Genomic DNA, 18,470 nt, shown 5'->3' with positions numbered 1-18,470 from the left:
TTTTCAGTTCTTCCAGAAGTGGTTATTGTAGGAGAGTAGGATCTGCTTACTATGGTTACCCCGACTTTTTGCTGGTGTTTCACTGTTTCTCAACTTTAGTCTGGCTGGGGCCCTGCTATTCAGGACCCCAGCCTAGCTGCTTCCTCTCTAAAATGATTGCATATACTTTAGGTACACTCCAGATTGGTTACTGGGTTACCCTTGTGAGTCCCTAGTATATAACATAACAGGTGTATGTGTAAAGCGCACGATTACCCGGTGTCCTGGCGCTGAATAACAGATGTTTATTGTTACCCAACTCAATGGTACTCATTTTATCGACCTCAAGTGAATGAAAGTCTGAGTGGACCCGCCGGGATTTGAACCTGTGACCATGAGGTCAAACACAGGCCGCTGCAGTAGATGCATTAGTCCACTGAGCCACCAGACCCGGTGCATTAGTCCACTGAGCCACCAGACCCTTAGGTACCTTAGGTACCAAGGGCATAGGTACCCCAGAGGCCTACCAGGGGCTTAAGCATGTATTATACCACCCCCGGGAAGCCTTCCAAAATGGCACCACAGGTCTGCTACTGCAGCCTGGGTAAGGTGGTGCATGCACCCCTTACTAAGATATGGGCTACCTATATCTACCTTTAATCACTGACACATATAAACCTATAATTCACTCCTATGGCAGGCCTTATAAATCCTCAAGGCGGAGTGCTTGGTTTTGTGTGAGAGGGTGCCCATACATGAGCTGGGCCCCTCTACAGCTTTCAGAGCCTATTCTCTGAGGCTGTTCTGTGATGCAGCCAGACCACATATACTTAAGTGCATTATAACCTGGCGGTAAATGCTAACTTTGGAATGGCTGCATGGAAACATGTCGTGTTTGGTGTTAAACACTTTGGAATCCTACCCTTCGCCAGTCCTGGCGGTGGGGGTAGAATTCCACCCTTCTTGAGGGAGAGATATGTACACACTGACCTAACCGGTAATAGTTGAAAAGAACCCTAGCAACACAAAATGGATGCTGCAGCCACAGACAAGGGTCTGACCTCCTGCTGCTGGACTAAACTCCAGCAGGGGAGGCCTGGACAATAGGTTTCCTGTCACAGGGAGGTGTAACCACCTCTCAGACAAGCTTTGGTGTATTGGGGCTGGGTGGGTGGATTCAGAGAATGCTTTTCAGACAGTGCTGGGGGCACACTTGATGTCCCTGTGCATACCCCTGTTCATACCGGTTGAAGGGTCACTCAGCATCTGTTCTGGCGCGAAACTGGACAAAGGGAAAGGGGTGTAAACACCGCTCTTCCCAGACCCTCCAATAGGTGGGTCCCAAGAGTATGTCCAACCAACCCCCTTTCTTAGTATAAGTATGAGACCCCAGTCCTTAGGACTTCAGATTACAGCCGGACAAAACTCTGATACATATATCCTGGAACTTCGACATTCTACACGACTAGAAGACGGAAGAATCTCCCTTGGGGTCAAGGAGTGACTCCCCTGTTCAAACAGGCACGAAAGAAGCATCTTGCCGGTCTGCATTTCCGAAGCTCCTGCCAGACTCTGAAGTATTTGCGACTCAGGACATGGACTTCCAGACTTCTCAGAGGTCGACACGAGATCCCAGCAAGGCTGAGACCCACAGCCCTCATGAGTGATGTGGAACCGGAACTCCTGGGACGCTTTCCCGAAGTTGTACATTGGGCTACTTGTAGTCCAAGCTCCGAGCACCATCTGCACCGAAGATTGTGGGCCTACACTCCATGAGTGTTCCATGAGCCCGCTTCTAGCATTTCTGCTCGAGGCCCCTTTGCAATCCCTGGACCGTCGACTGGTGGGTCCCCATGAAGGTAACTCTTCTTTTCCTTGAGCTTCCCTGGTTGCTCCAAACGTGCCCTGACTCCCCACCGAGTGGTGAGTCCCTTGGACCTTGCTTGTCCGCACCGAAGCCAATCTCTGCTTTCTGCGTGGGTTGCTGTTGCTAAGGCTTGTTGGGTCCAATCCAGAAACCGACACTGCAGCACTCGACATCCTTTGTGGGACAGCTCACCTTCCTGGTCACTGGCAAGTCACTCAGACTCTGTCCCCTCTGCTTTCAGGTTCTTCACATCTCCAATCCAACCTTGGATCCACCCAAACACTTTCCACTTGGACGCCAGCAGCACTTTGCAACAGATCGCCATTAAAACTGACAACAAAACCCCACACGAAAAGAAACCTATGCACCCGGATTCCCTGGGTGAGGTAACTCGAGTACTCCAGTGCTCCCGTGGGTGTTGACTTTAGAACCTCCTAGTTCTAAAGGGGTTTGCTCCAAGTCCTCTTCTAAGTGTCCTTAATCTTTAAAATTCCATCCGCGACTTTCCCCATAGAAGTCATGGGTGATTCGGGGCTGTGTTTAGACACTGCATGCGTCCCCTGTTGGTCCCCTGTGTCACTACCTTGGGTGGTTCCTGGTGGCCCCAGCGGTTCTACAGGTTCTAGGCCTGGTCTCTTTGTCAGTCGTGGTTCTTATACCATGTTCTTAATATATGGTTTGGTACGCTCCTAGGGCTCAACGTGTATTGTGCTAATTTACTGTGTGTTAATTACGTTTACTGAATGTACTTTTGCCTCTAGACTCATAAAGAGACTAGAGGGATGTGTTTAGAATAAATACATATATTTACCTGGTGTGGTTCTCCTTTCATTTGGTCATTTATGAGATTATAGACAGGTAAAACAAGCTGCTTTACATTCCTTCAAGACTTAGCCTGACGGCTGCTCTCCACAGCTACCTCTAGGATAGCTTTCTATATAGATTGTCTTTAAACCTATTATCAATGAGGGTTGTTTGGACTGGTGCAAGGTGCCCACAAGAATAGTGGACAGCACATTCCAGGCCAACTTCTCACATTCGATACAATAGGTTGTCCTTCTGGGTGCGAAGGGCTGGCTCCTAAAGAACCCACTCTTGTTGATCTATCGGAGCCACATGCATTTTCAGTTCTTCCAGATTCCTTATACGGTTCTTGAACCACACTAGAGAGTGCGTCCGCCTTGCCATTCTGCGGACCAGGCCGCAGGCCAATATTTCATCACAAAATCATAGTCCGAGAAGAATAGGGACCATCTCAGCTGCCTTGGTGTAAGGGCCCGAGCTGTTTTTAAAAACAGCAGATTCATGTGATCCGTAAATATCTCAATGGTATGGGTAGCCCCTAGCAGGTAGTGGCTCCATTCATCGCATACTCTTTTTTTTGCCAGTAATTCCTTGTCAGTGATGCTATAGGTGATTTCAATAGGGGTCTCCATTGCTTCTGCAAAGCTGTGGAATTCTCTCCCGGAAGAGCTCTACAGACATGTGCCTCATTCTCTTTTCCGTAAAGCCTTAAAGACCTGGCTTTTCTCACAAACTTCAGTATGAGCATGCATTCTCTGTCTGCACTTTTTAGTTCCACATAGCACCTTGACTCCTTTGGGCTAAGTCCGCACTCTAGAAGGTCAATATTCATTCTGCTGTCAAGAGTAATATGCCACAGGATGTCGTTGTCTGGTCTCTGGATGTTTTTGTGACAACACGCCCCCTAAAGCGTACTGAGAGGCGTCAGTTTCCCTTACGAAGGGCAGATGGATGTCAGGATGCCGTAAAATAGGGGCCTGCATGAATCTTTCCTTTAGATCCTGAAAGGCCTATTTGGCTTTGTATCCTCAAACATAGGGATCACCCTTCTTCAACAAACGGGTGATGGGTTGTATGATACGAGAAAAGTCCTTGATGAACCTTCTATAGAAGTTTGCGAACCCCAGGAAGCTCTGCAACCCTTTCACATTAGTAGGAGAGTTCCGCAGAGTAATAACCACTACCTTTCTGTTGTCCATGTGTAGTCCTTTCTCGTTAATCACGTATCCCAAGAACTCTATTTCGGGTACGTGGAATAAACATTTCTCCAATTTAGTGTAGGAAGAATTCTTCTGTAATCGATCCAGAACCGCCCTGACGTGTACCACATGTTCTTTCAATGTGGCAGAGTAAATGAGAATATCATCAATGTAGACGATACAGAACAGGTCAAGATACTCTTGCAGTACCTCATACATGAAATATTGGAAGGTGGCGGGGGAGTTACATAGCCCAAAGGGCATCACTTGGTACTTAAAGAGTCCAAAGTTTGTCTGAAAGGCTGTCTTCCATTCGTCCCCTTGCTTCACTAGTACCAGATGATAAGCCCCACGAAGATCCAGCTTGGTAAAGATACGGGCTCCTTTTAGCTGGTCCAACAAAACAGGAATAAGGAGCGATGGGTAGATACAGGTCTTAATTTCTACCTCCTTCTTAGGGATGATGAACAGAGGCGATGAGGCTGGGGAAGAGGAGAGTCGGATTAAACCTGACTGGAGGTGTTCTTCTATGTATGCCTTCAAATGCTATGTTTCAGGTTCTATCAAGGCATATACATGACTGCATGGTATCGGCACCAGAAAACTAGGTCTGTTCGGCAGTTGTATTCACGAGGAGGCTGTAACTGGCTGGCTTGTTCTTTGTTGAACACAAAGAGAAACTGGTCGTATTGTTATGTTATGTTAATTTATATTTGCAAAACGCCAAATCACCAACAGCCTCTAAGAGCTACAAACAATAAATCCAGGAATTCCAAAATACTTGCAGATAGAGCAAAAGCTTGGGGTAGACTTATACAAACGCTTCAGTGAACAGGATGATCCTTCCTAAATGGGAGGAGGGTCGCCTTCCCGTGCATCCTCTCCAGTGTGCTTATTCCAAAGCTGTGGAATCACAACACAGAATGCACGTCCCCCCAAGGTGGTTCTGTTGAAGCGTGGGCAGGCCAACAGGTATGTCTCTAATGAACGAAGACAACGACCAGGCACAAAAGGCTTCAAATGATTTTAATGTAGCTGGGTGCCGCTCCATACTTACCTTTATGTGCGATGCACAAGCCCTTGAATCTGATCCTCTGCTTAATAGGGAGCCAGTGTAGCTGCTGTAACAAGGGTATGAGGGTGCTCTACTCAGTAGTTTAAGAATCAGTCATGCTGCATCATTTAGAACCACCTGAAGTTTCTGGGGTAACGGTATGGTGGAACATACCATAGAAGTACCGCATCCAGATGCCAAATAACTGGACTGGGTTTCCCGATTTCTCTGCTGTAGGACTTCGTCATTCTTACAATGGTCTTGGCAAAAGGTGGAATTCATGGTTACAGTGCGAGCCGCCCAGCGCACTGAAGGGTGGTGTAGGGTCAACCAGGTCATACCCAGAATTAGGCGGAAATGAGGGGCGTCATTTAGGTCAAACCGGATATATTCGTAATGGTTGTCCCTGAACTGCATTAGAAGTGGTTGGGTATGGTACTTCACAGGACCTGAGGTTAAAGCTGTACCATCCATCCCCTTCACTAGTTCTGGGATTCTTTTCTTTACACATGGTAGGCCTAGGTGCTGAGCATATGTTTGGTCTATACAATTGCCTGTGGTATTGGAATCCAGTAATGCTGGTACCTTCTGATGTCGTTCTGGTCCCAACCATAATGTCACAGCCACATTGAGGTGAACTACGGAAGCCTGTAAGTTGTTGACTACTATAGGGGAGATCTCGAAGTGGTCTTCTCTCGAACAGAAGATCTCGGTCTTGTTCAAGTTCTTCAGTTTCCTGAGAGCATGGGATCCACGTCTGGGCATACCCATCCCACTCGGGTCGACAAATGCAAAAATAACAATTGATGGACAGAATGCAGAACAAAGTCATACATTCACCCCAGTACAGCGATCTGGGCCTAAATCCATCATTTTTTTGCTCATCATGACATTCCAGTTTGGACCCAGCCATATGCAAATCAGTCTTGACCCTGCTCCCAATGGGAACAGTCCAGCCCGAACTGCCAGGCCAGGTCCTCTCTGCACTGGAAAAAAGCAACCTAGGACCGGTTTCAGGCTTTCCGCCCTCATCAGCCAGGATAGCTTGACTCCAGTGGTATGGAGAGCACGGGACCCACGTCTGGGCATACCTGTCCCACTCTGGGTGACAAATGCATAAACAACAATTGATGAACAGAATGCAGAACAATGTCATACATTCACCCCAGTACAGCGATCTGGGCCTAAATCCATCATTTTTTTTTTTGCTCACCATGCCATTCCAGTTTGGACCCAACCATATGCAAATCAGTCTTGACCCTGCGCCCAATGGGAACAGTCCAGCCCGAACTGTCAGGACAGGTCCTCCATGGACTGGAAACAAGCATCCTAGGATCGGTTTCGGGCTTTTAGCACTCATCAGCCAGGATAGCTTGACTCCAGTGGAATGGAGAGCACGGGACCCACGTCTGGGCATACCCATCCCACTCGGGGTGGCAAATGCAAAAAGAACAATTGATGGACAGAATGCAGAAAAATGGCATACATTCACCCCATTACAGCGAGCCGGGCCTAAATCCATAATTTTGTTGCTCATCATGCCATTCCAGTTTGGAACCAGCCATATGCAAATCAATCTTGACCCTGCGCCCATTGGGAACAGTCCAGCCCGAACTGCCAGGCCAGGTCCTTCCTGGACTGGAAACAAGCATACTAGGACTGCTTTCAGCCCTCATCAGCCAGGATAGCTTGACTCCAGTGGCATGGAGAGCACAGGACCCATGTCTGGGCATACCCGTCCCACTCAGGGTGACAAATGCAAAGAGAACAATTGATGGACAGAATGTAGAACAATGGCATACATTCACCCCAGTACAGCGATCTGGGCCTAAACCCATCATTTCTTTGCTCGCCATTCCAGTTTGGACCCAGCCATATGCAAATCAGTCTTCACCCTGCGCACAATGGGAACAATCCAACCCGAACTGCCAGGCCTGGTCCTACCTGGACTGGAAACGAGCATCATAGGACCGGTTTCGGGCTTTCAGCCCTCATCAGCCAGGACAGCCTGACTGCAATGGCATGGAGAGCATGGGACCCATGTCTGGGCATACCCATCCCACTCGAGGTGACAAAGGCAAAAAGAACAATTGATGGACAGAATGCAGAACAATGTCATACATTCACCCCAGTACAGCAATCTGGGCCTAAATCCATCATTTTTTGCTCACCATGCCATTCCAGTTTGGACCCAGCCATATGCAAATCAGTCTTGACCCTGCGCTCAATGGGAACAGTCCAGTCTTAACTGCCAGGCCAGGTACTCCCTGGACTGGAAACAAGCATCCTAGGACCTGGCCTGGAAGTTTGGTTTGAACTATTCCCATGAAGCACAGGGTCAAGACTGGTTTGCTTATGACTGGGTCCAAACTGGGGTGGCGTAATGGGCAATAGAACGATGCATTTAACCCAGATCTTTTGACTGGAGGAGATTGTTTGCCTTGTCAGCATTCCATCCGTCATTTGTTTGCTGTAACACTTTTCGCCGTAAGTGGGATGGGTATGCCCAGATGTGGGTCCCTTACTCACTGTGCCACTGGATTCAAGCTAGCCTGGCTGAAGAAGGGTGACATACCCTGAAACCGGTCTCAGGATGCTTATTTCCGGGGAGGACCTGGCCTGGCAGTTCTATCTGGACTGTTTCCATGAGGCGCAGGGTCAAGACTGATTTGCATATGGCTGGGTCCAAACTGGAGGGGCGTAGTGGCCAAGAGAACAATGGAGTTAACCCAGATCTTTTGACTGGGGAAGAATGTTTGCATTGTCAGCATTCCGTCCATCATTTCTTTGCTGTAACGCCGAACAAGGAAGCAGCACACGTCCAGAGACCTTCTGGATTACGTGGATCATCATTGGTTTGTAGGGGAACCTCAGCCTTTTGTGAAAAGCCCTGCGTACAAGAAAGGAGGAACATTAATGTAAGTGTTCACACACATACACCCTATCTCTGTTACCCCCCTTGGTTCTGGTATTCCCATTCTATTGCTTGCAGCACACCAATACAGGATAAACAGGCCCAGTGCTGAGCCCCACTTTGTCATTGCCCACATGAGCATAGGCAGAGGCACACCACAGCTAAATACCACTGTAGTTCAATGTCACTACTCTCCTCCAAGAGAGTCCATAATAAAAGTATAGGGAGGGATTCCAAGTATCGCGTAACGAACGTTCCAAAGGAAAGAAACAGAAAAAGCAAAGGTAGGACTTTCCCAGTTATCTGGGTTTCCGATGAGTCAGTAGCTCATTGTTCCTTCACAGGAGCCACTGATGCAGGTCGATGTCCCAAAGACAATCAGCAGCTCGGGAATCAGCACCCCGCACTGCCCACGACCTTCTTCAGACAAAAAGGAGAGAGAACAGAGCGCTCAAACACACACTCTTGATGGGTGCCGGGAAGATTCAAGTCTACGAGTATGCGAAGCTGAAACAACAGGGGAATATCCTTCCACACTGGAGAAGCTCAAGAAATGGATAGTCAAGCATTGAGCGAGCGTTGAGGAGGGGCTTAAATCCTGCCTCGGTCAGCAGCTGTTTACCAGCACCACTTCCTGCAACCGCCCTGGAGGCTTCTGGGGCATGTAGTTCAGCATACTCACTCATCTACCAGTCATACCACAGTAGCGCAATGAGGAGATCGCCAGATTGTGTGTCCCCTGCATATTCATGACCTTTCCTCCGGACACCACCATGACACAGAATGGGCCATTCTTTCAGGCTCCACTGCTCCTGAATTTCCATGTGGTTGGACTGGGGCCCTAAGGGCCACACCAAGCTTCTCAGGGAGTTCTTACATTTCTAGATGGGTCTTCAGTTCTACTACAGCCCAGGCTGAAGTTTCCAAATCATTGCCAAAGAGGCAATCTACAGGCAAGTTTAGGGACACTGCAACCCTTTAAGGGCCAGTGACCCCTCCCCATCTGAAACTGACCATGACCATGGGAGGATCTGTCCTAACACCACCAGTGTAGGTAACCTGGTATATGTACCCAGGTAAAAGCTTAAGTGGGAACACCAGTGTTTCTGTCACCATGGTGACACTAGCTCCTGTGTCCCTTCAGGCTACAGCTTTCTGACCATTGATCAGAGGCTCCTGTCTGTAATTGCCCAAGGTTTTGGGACTTACAATAAAAGTGGCAAACCCCTGTGACAGGATACCTATTGTTCTGCCTTCCCCTGCTTGAGATTGGCTCATCAGCAGGAGGGCAGAATCGTGTCTCTGGTTGGCAGCAGACATGTGCAGTCCAGGTCTAGAAGACTGGTACCGGGAGCACTGAGGGCCTCCCGGAGGGGCTTTACAGTGCATGGAATCATACCTACCACACTGTAACATGTTTGATACCAAACATGACAGGGTTCGTTAGAGCCAGTTTAGAGATGGTCAACGCATAATGACGCATGGCTACTCTATATATCGTAATGGCCGATGCACTTACAACCCGGGAGATTGAACTCTGAAGGTTGTAGGGGTATTCTGCTCATGCAGGGGCACCCTCACACTTCGAACCGAGCACCCTGCCTTCAGAATTGAAAGGCCTGCATTAGGGGTGACTTGTAGGTTTTAAGTGCAGTGACCTCAGATATAGGGAAACCTATATCTGTTGTATGTGATGCTAGCACCAGCTTACACAGGCTGCAATAGCAGTCCTGTAGTTCTAGTTTGAGTGATCCCCCGTAGGTGGCATAATGCATGCTTCAGCCCCTGGTGGACCCCTGGTGTACCTATGCCCTGGGTACCTTAGTAGCATATACTAGGGACTGATAAGTGTACACAGGTGTCCAATCTGGGATGTTCTTAAGTACTTACCATACCAATTTAGGGGAGAAAGCACAGTAACTGGGGTCCTGATTAGCCGGATCCCAGTCAGACTAGTCAGAAACCATCACAGCACAAGGCAAAAAGTGGGGGTAGCCATGCAGAAGGATCCTACCTTCCTACAACCATAATGTCCCAGAAGAGCACAAAGTGGGCAGACATGCTCCCTGCACCCCAGGCAGGGCACGAGTCGGGGGTACACGCGGGTGGACAGCATCCACCCACTATTTTCACAGGGCGCTTTACATCACACTTACATATTAAAGTTGTGGCTTGTAATGCCACTTCCTATGATGTCAATTCTTGTGATGCCACATCTAATGTCAAGAGACGTGATGTCACCCGTCGTGATGTCACTTGCATACTGCCTAACTAGGTTCGTCCCCCCCACTTCTTTTTTTAGGACTTGTGCCCTGACCTCAGGGGCACTATGCATAATGCGTCCCAAGGTACTTTTCTATATTGGGGCAGTGGTAAATGTTGAGGATTGAGTGGGAGAATGGCAAGATGTCAGGTATTCTTTTTTTGGAATGGGGGCATGATACACAGAGAGTGGTTGAGGTGGGCAACAGGACACCATGTGCCAAAATGTGGCAAGAGCTGCAGCAGGTTAGGCCATGTTGTGTACGGCTCCCCCATGAATCCTATACCCATGTATAACTGCTTCAAGCAGGGTAGGATGATTTGGGTGAGCAGTACATACCAGTAACGGCTGGCATGTCCCGAGGGTGGTGAGGCAGGAGGGCCACATAAAAGAAACAAGCATTTGCAATGCAATAGGTCTCGCATTTACTTAAGTTTGAGCTATTGGCATTGTAAATGACAATGCCTTTTATTTATGTTTTCGTTTTAAAAACATAAAGAAAAGGCATTGTCATTTACAATGTCAATAACTTAAACTCTCACAAATGCTAGACCTATTGCTTTGCTAATGCTTGTTTGCTTTTAGTTTGCCTAGTGGAAACACGTACAATGCTTTACCTTTTTGTGGCATATGGTTAATTGAATGATTTCTGCACCCACATATCAAAGCCACCTGATGCGCAGACCTCTTTTTATAGACCCAAAGAGGTGGCCTCTTCGCACCACCCAAATTAATATTTCATAGCCCCATTACCGCCACCAAAGCGCCTGAGCCAGGACTGGTAAATGTGCTCTGAAGTTTTAACGTGATTTAATGAGCTAAGAGACCCATGCAGTGATGTGTTACTTGTAGGACACGGGTTCGGTTCTGCAGATGAAAAAATTAAGCACTTCTTAAGGGGCACTACGAACGACAAAAATGTTATACCAAACTGAAAACTTAAATTGAAACCAAAGGAAACTAACATGAAATGGACTTGAAATTCCAACTTCCTCAACGTGGTATACAGTGTTTTACTGGGGGGCTTGGCTCGGCTCCGGTTGCTCTACGTGGTATACGGTGTTGTACTGGGGGGCTTGGCTGGGCTCCGGTTGCTCAAAGTGGTATACGGTGTTTTACTGGCGGGCTTGGCTGGGCTCCGGTTGCTCAACGTGGTATACGATGTTTTACTGGGGGGCTCGGCTGGGCTCCGGTTGCTCTGCTTTTCAGACAACAATAATGAAGTGATGGGGGTGGGGGTGGGGGCAGTACAGACGGGCACTGAAGCTGAACAGCCACGGACCAAAGCAAATGTAAACAAGCGCACATGCAGTCCTGGCCCACCCCTTTCCCAGCTGAGGAAAGGAATGTAAATAAAGCTAGTACAATATGAGGCAGAAGGTTTGGTATGCTTCTTAATTTTGCCTCATAATTAAAACACCTTTTCTGTGTGGTCGACATTCAAACGGTATGCCGCATTCGTTTATTTTCTACAAATGTACACACATGTTGCTTTAAATAGCTACCTGTGTCAACTGTGGCTTCAACAGTTTATTTATTGCTTCAATAACTCCTTCCTGCCAAGAACAGAGATGCCGAATGCGCTTCAGTAGGAAAGATAAAAGGAACGACAGCTACTGTCTTTAGAAGTGGTTTGCCTCTGAAGTCACTTTAAGAAGTCCGCTTTGACTAGTAACTAAATTTGAGGCTTGAAGCTACAAGCCTAGAAAATAGAAAGCGCACCGCAGAGCAGGACATTACAGAAACATTCCTCAAATTGACAATAAATGCTAGATGTTTCGATTACTACACAAGTTACACAAAAATACACCAATACATCTATTATTAACCCCTTCCATGCTCATGACGAGCTCAGCTCGTCATGCAGTACACTGCTTGTGTGCCAGCTCGTCATGAACAATGGTAAATATGGATCTGCAGCACAGAGCATGAATTGCTGTAGCATTCATGTGGTTAAGCACAACCTAGAACAAGGGGTAGTCATTCCCCCCTCCCCAATGGGAAGGCAGGCACTCACAGCAGGCGTGCACAGGGAAACCAAGGCATGCCCAGCCTGCACACCTCGTTGCTATGTTGATTTGTTCAATTCCTCTGCTGCTGCCGTGACCGGGCGAGGAGCAAACCACAGTGCGACTAAAGGTGCGTGGCCTCAGTGGTACAACTCGCGATTTCACAACTCGCGATTTCACACCGACGGCGGGGCAACGCATTTAGAGATGGAAACGTCGCTCTCCCTCTTCACATTGGGGCACATCCAGCAATCAGGCCAACAACCCCACAAATAGGCGGCGGCTATGCATCCACGGCAGTGCACTATGCCCTCCTGCCCGCAATACACTCTGAATCATACATTTTCGAGGGTAGCATCTCGTATCCCCTTACTAGTGGGTCGGGCCTGCCAATTGTACCCCACTCCCGTGCCCCCGCGCTCGGGCCTTAAACAAAGACGGGCGCCCGGTCACTGCCACTGGGACCCAAGCGGGCCCAAGGTAGGCTGATCCCAGTATTACAGGAGACAGTTCTGTGACGGGGCGACTCACCTAGCGTTATACAGACGACGATTTACTCAATGACGGTGCATCCCTCAAACGACCAGCCAGCACAGGAACAATTTCATCTGTACAATGAAGGACAGGAGCAGGGCGGCATCCCGAGCAGGCAGCCAGTCTGCCCCATTGCATGGAACTTACACATCAGCTTGGAGAGGGGGGAGGGAATGGCACAGCAGCAGCAGAGTGGAACCTTCCTGCCCGCGCCGCCGTTTCCACCCGGACCGCTTCAGGTGCACACCCGCTGCCTAACAAAGACCATAAGCCCAGCAGAGGGAAAGGAGGCGCCGCAGCTCCGCGCGAGCAGGGGGTCCGCGGCCCTGCAGTGCACATGACCGGTAGTGCCTTTCTTTCGTGTTGCTAGTCATCCTGCTTCCTGGCTGGGAAGCGTCGCAGACAGTCGTCGCCGCAGGCTGCGCACGTAAAAGTCACGTGAACTGTTCACGAGGCGCGCGTCGTGATCTGATTCTGCCACTACGGTAGAAGCTCACGCGCGCGACCTCTCCCATTCACAATGATGCGCGCGTGGCCATCTCTTGTCTTCACTCGTTGTCGGCTGAGCCGACGACTATAGTTCTCGGCGAGAACGCGCTTTGCGCGCTTCTAGCCGAGACCTAAAAAAGGGAATTTACCTTTAGGTCGAGCGCAACGTCCTCCTCGATCCTTCTCTCCTCGAGGCAGTCAGGCTTCCGACTCCCAAGCCAACCCTAATGCTACTCTCTTGCAGCATGAAAGCAGCGCTGGGATTGGTGGGAGCGGCCTCTTTCGGCGCTCACAGGAGCACTAGAGACCTTTGCTTTCTTTAAGCCAGCTGTCTTGCTGGGTTAGAGAGGTTTAAAATGTGCATGCCTGGCTGGCCATCGCAAGCCAGCCGGCCAAAGTGACAGGCGTATTTTAAACTCGAGAGCAGAAAGATCCCTGCTTCCGCTCAACAGCAATGGCTCCGCCCCGTTCTGACGCTCAGTTCGGGAGGGGTCGGTTGATAAAAAATAAAATGATGATAAGTAAACTTTATTACCAATTTATTTTTCAGCTCTGGCCTGGGGCTTTTGCAGTGGAGTAGCTAGCCCTATGGCTGCCCGAGGCGGCCTCTGGGGCGTGCTCCTCCGCTTAAACGGTGGAGCCGCCCCTGATACATACCAGAAAATAGTAGATGAATAAAAGTGAATAATGGGGATGGTTTGCACCTTTGGGATTCTGAGTGACATTATAGACACCTTGAACTCTGCTCTCATTCACCATTAGGTGTCATTCTGAAAAACAACCATTATTAACTGTTATCCAGCTGTGACACTACATGTGTTTATTTGCTAGACCCGACCGTATAAGCAGTGTATTTATAACAAAGCTACTGAAAGTCGATACGTGATACGTGCAGTGAGTCCTGATGTTTTAACATCCGAGTTTTAAGAAGGTAGTACACTAGTAAAACTACAAGTTCCAGACTTCAAATTGATAGTAACTAAATATAGGACTTGCTGAAAGCTGGCAAATTATATTAAATGGGTTCTACTGAGAAAAAATGCGCAATGCAGTTTTCTCACATCTAACTCGAGTTCCCAGTCAGTTAAATGTTTTTGCACAGAAGAGTGCGGATACCTGTCCCGGAGCTCTCCGTGCTTCAAGCCCAGTTTGGTGCACTCGGCTTCCTCCAGGGCGACCCCTCTGCAGGACTTGACGGGGTAAATAAAGAGCTGTGAGACCACCCCGACCTCCTGCGCCGCTCCCTTCTGCTCCTGCGCCGCTTCTTCCAGAGCCAGGCTGCGGCCAGGCCCACCCCGAGCGCCGCCGCGCAGAGGACGGCGGTCCGGAGCCGAGAGAGCAGCTGCCCGGCGGCAGCCAGGAGTCCGGGTCCGGCCGCCATTGCCCCCGCCGGACTCGAGCACCGCACTGCAGGCCGCTCGCGCAACACGAAGCACGGAGAGTTGCGCAATATTAATTGATACGGGTTAGTTCATGTTTTTTGGCAGTTGCAGCCAGCTGGGAAGTGGAAAACAAGCGCATTTTGTAGTTCACAGATTCTAACTCGGCAGGGCCCCAAACCCACGCCTTTTCTATTAACTGTTTCCACACTCGGCTCACTCAATTCACATGGGACATTATGAACACAATGAATACGGGTGCGTTCAGAGTAAGCACATGTGCCCGGGAGCATAACAAAACGAGAGGGGGGTTACCCTGAGTAACCCCTGGAGGGGCAACCCCTCACTCCCAGCAATGCTTTAAGGATGGATGGAGATGGCAGATGGCTAGGAGGCCTGGTGATGCCCTGCACTGCAGGGAATGTGAAGGCCTTGCATTATACCTGGCATGTGACTTCCTTAACCAATGGTGATTATATGCCATAATTCAACACCATTGTGTACTTATTTTGAAAGATCTTTATAGAAGTGAATTTTAGAGAGGTCATACTTTGGTGAGCCACAGATAAAACTGGTGGGGCCACCTAAAAAGGTCAATCGTAAACAGTGCATGTGTTTTATGTATATATATATGTTCACTGAAAAAAAACAAAGGTTACAGGGACAGGCAGACTCACAGCCACTCAGATGAGATATGTTAGAAATAGTAACACTCACTAGTAAAGAAAGAATATGCAACAGCTTGCTATATTTCTTTAATTGTCAGAAACATTTAGGAAACACTTTCACTCACTGGATGATGTCATCAGTGATATCATTTGGGATGTCATCAGTGATGCCACTAACCCTATCATGAGTGATGTACTATGTGAAATCATAATCAGTGCATTGCTGGGCATGTTATAGTTAGCTCAGGTAACTATAACTGTTACATTTCTATGGTTTTGAATGACTGAAGTGTGAGCCTAACAATAATGTTGCTGTAACCCAGTGCTTAATTAGTAAAATATTAGGTGCAGGTGCTCAGATTTATTATTAGAAGTCCACCCCCAATTCCCCTGGCTCTGCCCACTTCCTGAACTGGCTCCATCCACTTCCTTTCTTGGTACCACCCACATCCACAAGCCGTAACACATCAGAGCCTCCTCCTCACTTCGCGAGATTTGCAAAATGCTGAACATATGCAACACAGGGACCTTCGCAAGATGCTGAATATATGCACCACGGGGAACTCAAACCTGAACACCTGCCCAAGCGCCTGGATACCCTCTCAGGTGATTAGTGCATTATACAAATCAATATAACATAACATAACATTTGGGAAGCCTATGAAAACAACTCAAAAGTGAACTCAAATTAGAGAATGTGTGTACATCTCAAAATGCAGCTTTAGGAAAGGTCATTTGAGGACTTGAGGCAACTTGGCAAACTAAAGAGAATGCGCTTATACAGTGCTGTTTTAGTTAAAAAGAAGGGAAAAGATGAAGGAAGGAATACATTAAAAAAAGGCAGCAACAACTGCAGGCCGGAAGGGGAGTAAAGGAGGGAGAAAATAACTAAGAAATGGATGAAAGATGCAAGAAATAAGAAAATGTGAAAGGAAGAAATGAAGGGATAGAGGGAGAAAGGAAGTGAATGATGTGTGATGGAAAAATAGAAAGAAGAAAGGTTTGGAGGAAGACAAGCGAAAGGAATGGTTGAGGATAAGAGAGGAAGAAATTAAGGATGGGATGAAGGAAGGATCAAGAAAAAAAAGTAAGGAATGAATGGTGGAAGGAAGAAGATATGCACCAAAGGAGGGGTGGGGAATAAATGAGGCTGTAAGGAAGCAAGAATGGAAAGAAGAAAGGAGGTATGGCTTGAGGTGCTGAGGAAGAGAAAAAGAAAAAGATGAGAAGAAGGAAATAAAGGAGGTCAGGGGAATGGATACAAGCATGAAAAGTACTGGGTCAAGGAGGGACAGAGGAAATAATGACCAAGGAATATTGCAAATAAATTGAAAGAAAAAATGGATAAAAATACATTTATGTGTCTTTAACACATCATGTATGTTTGTAAATCACATATTCACCAGAGAAGGTCTTGCAACCGAATTCAAAATGCTGTTATCCAAATCAAAGGCACGTATTTCTTCCACCTCAGAACGATGAAAGGCTGGGCAAACATTTCACCAATTGTTACTAACACACAGAAAAAAATGCACACACACTCTCTCCCTCTCACCAATCTTACTGACCGAAAGGCGATGGCTTTCAAGCCAGTGGAGAAATTAATGTATGCAAGGTGGAAGAATGAGAAGGGAAAGAAGGGGGTACATTTTGATGGTCGGTTAACATTTGATGGAATCTTTCAGCTTTGGTGTGATCTAAATCTCTTGGACCTAAACCTTTTATATCAACAGAGCAGCATGCCTTCTCCTGTGACTTTCAGCATTCTGATGTTTTAAGACTTGGTCATCTTCTGAGACATACTCTTTTGGGAAATGCAGAGGCTGGGAGGGCGCCTCTGAACTCCAAGTATTGATGTTTTTACTGCCCAACAGGAACATTTAGGCCAATTTTCTTAGCTAGAATTAGGGCCGATGGAGCGTTGCTATGCCACTGCCCACCCCCTCTTTGTTTCTATACCCTTTCCTATTTTCTGTACGTTTGAGCATGTGGATGTACTCCATGTCTGCACACCGGTCTCGGTCCAGCGCCTTGTTCATTTCTAGCTCACTTTGTGCTAGAATATAAATCTGAAATGTACAAGTCCATTGTATTTTAATGTATGCATCAGTATTTGGGCCCAGATGGGAAAAACGCCTACTGAAATTGGAGAGTGACGTTTTTCAGCTTCCCTTGGGTCGGATCTACAGCACACTGAGTGTCAAAGTCAAAGGGCAGCCTCTGCCTCCACAATCAGAGGAAAGAAGAAAATGTGACCGGATCAAAAGCACTCTGCACTCTCACATTCCAGAAGCCAAGACAGTGGCTCAGCAATATAGTGGAATGGGAGAATTAGAAAACGGACCATAAAAACACAGTGTAATTCGGTGCAGTGGTGGTGTTAAATAATGTTCCCAAATTGAGAGAGCAAAGCAAGGTCAATATCCGAAAATTGAGCAGAAAGGTGTTTTTACAGAATATTTTGAGAAAACATTAGGTTGGAAATATATATTTTTCAAAGCAATTCCGATTGTACTTTTTAAGGTTGAGTGGGTCTTTATATTTTTTCTATTGGCGAAAATTATCTCATGCACTTAAGTAAATCAATTGTCAAATTTGTACAGTGACCAAAGTAGTACTTTTTCTTTCTGCACATATGGTTGCCGGCCTCACTGGCTTAGCGGGTAAATAATGAGAGATGAAATAGTTGATTTGCAATCAGACACATACAATATGTAATAAAAGCAAAATAAGCTTTCACTTTAATATACATTCATGTAAAATGCCAAGATTCAATCATTTGTCAGATGATGGTTTCGATGACGGCACAGATATACAAAATTAAATGAAAAGATTTGTGGCCTCCTTGAAGAAAAGCCATGTGACACTTCTATATAGGGAAATGGAAACACATAGTGCCACCATGCAGATAAACGGTGCATGTGCCTCTCCATCCAGGTTAAAATTGAAATAAGTAAGTCTACTTTCATATTGACCCGGTACATACTTTCCTCTACAGCCCATCCTCTAAAGTTACGCCTGACTACATCATGCACGACTTTATTTCCCCAGCACCTTTCTACATCTACTAGCTAAGAGCCCCAAAGAATGTTGCTTCAATATTTCTAGATGCCAAAAGCCTTAGTAAAGAAAGTAATCATTATGGTTAAAAAAATAAAGTGTATGTCCAGGCCAAAACATAACATGAGAGATCAGTGTGCTTGTCTTACATACAATATATTCATTTACCGGTTCCTTCGCGGTCCGCAAACATAGAAAGACTACTACTCTATGGTTTGTACTCCAGATCACGCTATTGGAACAAATCCACA

The 18,470-nt window shown here is 47.3% G+C and overlaps 1 pseudogene across 1 annotated transcript in view; it reads right to left on the bottom strand.

Moving 5' to 3' along the window:
* Positions 1 to 14,518, bottom strand: part of LOC144763840 (mitochondrial amidoxime-reducing component 1-like) — a 234,068-nt pseudogene extending 219,550 nt beyond the window's left edge. Inside the window, exon 1 of the transcript XR_013596265.1 lies at positions 14,229 to 14,518. The product of XR_013596265.1 is annotated as a mitochondrial amidoxime-reducing component 1-like (transcript). The remainder of the gene's footprint in view (positions 1 to 14,228) is intronic.
* Positions 14,519 to 18,470: the final 3,952 nt, after the last annotated feature.

This window comes from Lissotriton helveticus, chromosome 6, assembly GCF_964261635.1.
Source record: "Lissotriton helveticus chromosome 6, aLisHel1.1, whole genome shotgun sequence".
NCBI classification, from domain to species: domain Eukaryota; kingdom Metazoa; phylum Chordata; class Amphibia; order Caudata; family Salamandridae; genus Lissotriton; species Lissotriton helveticus.
The sequence above is the reverse complement of the archived record's forward strand: the minus strand, read 5'-3'. Positions and strand labels throughout refer to the sequence as shown.